This window comes from Cyanistes caeruleus, chromosome 5 (genome assembly GCF_971803275.1).
Source record: "Cyanistes caeruleus chromosome 5, bCyaCae1.hap1.1, whole genome shotgun sequence".
NCBI lineage: Eukaryota > Metazoa > Chordata > Aves > Passeriformes > Paridae > Cyanistes > Cyanistes caeruleus.
In genome coordinates this window covers 41657029-41659377 of record NC_141705.1, presented here as the reverse complement: position 1 = coordinate 41659377, position 2349 = coordinate 41657029, and the positions used below count along the sequence as shown (strand labels likewise).

General features: G+C 38.0%; 1 long non-coding RNA gene across 1 annotated transcript; it reads right to left on the bottom strand.

Moving 5' to 3' along the window:
• Positions 1-1039: 1039 nt before the first annotated feature.
• Positions 1040-2053, bottom strand: LOC111928354 (uncharacterized). Its single transcript, XR_002864049.2, has 3 exons — positions 1843-2053; positions 1688-1757; positions 1040-1195 (listed from the first exon to the last, which is right to left on the bottom strand). It is a non-coding gene; the product is annotated as an uncharacterized LOC111928354 (long non-coding RNA).
• Positions 2054-2349: the final 296 nt, after the last annotated feature.

Sequence of the window (2349 nt, the reverse complement as noted above, 5' to 3'; positions counted from 1 at the left end):
GATTATTTTTTTATTTTATTTTTTTTTACTGTGCTTTTTTACTTCACAGTATAGTAGTAGTATTAGTAGGGGAAAATAAAAGTCTAATTTGCTTGTCTGAAGTCTATGCCATATAAACAATTCAATTTGACCCACATCTGCTTAGTGTTTTCACCTTTTGAGAATAGGTTATTAGAGCAGCTCCAGCATATAAATGTCATTTATGGAGAAACAGGGGAAACTTCCAGATGGTATTTTTCTGTAGCAATGTGGTCACTTCAAAGAGCAGGGAATTACTGCTACTGTATAGTATTCTAGTCTTGTAACTAATGACAGCACAGATCCCTGCTGTGCTTAATTTTTCTGAGGTTCCTATAAATGGTGCAAAAACCTCATTAGAATTACAGTTCTTTGTGCAGGACCAAAACTTTTGTATACTTTTCTTTTTCTTGCTAGCCTTTTTTTTTTTTTTTTTTTTGATATGTGTACTTTCTAATGTTTTTACATTACATTCCCAAAATCACTTGGTAACACTGCAAATCAATTAGTACCCATAAAATGGAAGCCCAAAGGAGCTGAGTTTCTCAGTGATAGGGTTAGAAGGTGATTTGATAATACCTAATGACAGCTCAAGCTCACAGTCTGTTTCATGTCATTCTCATCTGTATGCTCTATGCTACTCCCTGTGCTCAACTATTCAGAGATATACAAGATTATATGTTAATGCTTTCATTGCTGTCTATATTGAACTATTTTAGCAGTAGAAATGTTAAATATTGTCAGCCAATATAGTGGAAATCATATTCTAATACTACTATGATTGAAATCAGGTTTGGGAATATAGTTCCAAAAAATCTCTTTTTAGGACTTCAAATGCATGGCCCCTGAGAAGGATCTCTGCCTATGATTCTAGTGATAGAATTGTTTTAGAGAGAGTCTCAAGTATTCAAGGGACTTGAAAAAGATGGAAGCATCCAATGTAAATCTCTTCAGAAGCTACATGTACAATTCTTCTGTTCTTTTGAAGTTTTCAAATACAATTTTTAATATCTTTTCCATTGCATTATTCCAAATGCTGGTTAGAAATAGAAGAAAGAAATGCCTATCATTTTCTTATGAAACCACTGTCCTTCTGTATCTTGAATGAAGTCACTGGCATTTGAAGTAAGCTACATCCCCAGGAGGCAATCTTCCTTTCACTTGCACTTACTATTTCCTTAAAAGTAATTTCAAATAAGCAAATAAACAATCACAACATTTCAAGTAATTACTACACTTAATGTTGACATTTCCTGTTAATTAATAAGACATAGCAGGTTTCCTTTTGTTTCCTTATATTTAATTTAATAAATTTTTAAACACTGGAGAGGTTTATGAACAGAATGCTGTCTCAACCTACCCCTGTCGGTGAGGGTAACTCAGGTTCTTGTAATAGATTCCTCAGGGGGATCTACTAACCCCTTAGGTTTCCCTTAGAGTGAAATGATACTGAATGATTGGTGTTTATGGATAAACATATATATATATTTATGCTTTATGTTAGTATATGGTTTATTTAGTTTGGTTGCAACAGAAAGCAAGTATGTTGCCATTTTGGTTGTTATTATCTGCAGAAATGCAGCAATATAAAGGAATAAAAACAACACTTCAGAAAATGTATGGGGAAAAAAAAGAGAAAGAAAGTATAGGAGTAGAAAGACATAGCCACCTGTTGATGAGACTTGATTGTTGCAGTTTCGATGTCTGTTTGTCAAAGTCATGGTTGCAGTCAGGAATTGCTGTGAAACACAAAGTCCAATTGGTTAAAATACACTGAGGTTGGGTGGGAAACACCCCACTACCTCCCCTGGCTGGAAGTTTTACGTTGTCTGTTGCAGCACTGTGGATCATGCACAGACCCCTGCTGGAAGGCCCCAGAAATGAGTTGGGGGGTGCTTTGGGCATCTTTGATGGTTTATGAGCCCTTCTAAGACATGAAACCCCCTTCCATGTCAGTGCAGTTGAACCAGCTATGCCCAGTAAGAGGAGATGAACATTCTACAGCCTGAGAATGAATGTGAATATCCCATATGGGTGTGGGACACTTCCCCCAGGGTGGGCTGGAGGGAGGAGACTGACATCATAAAAAGCATTATCCCACCTCACAGGGTCTGCTATTATCAGCCATCTCCCTTATCTGGCTCAAACTCCAGAGCCCCTGGTGTTCACCCCTCTGTCTCATGCAGACCACAGGCTTCGCCACTACATGCTCAAGACCTCCCCTCCTGCCCTTCTGGGGCAAAACCTGGTCCCAGCAAGGCACCCTGCCACCTCCACAAATGGCCAAATATTTGAGCCATTAGCATCTCAGTCTCTTGTAAGTGCCAAGTC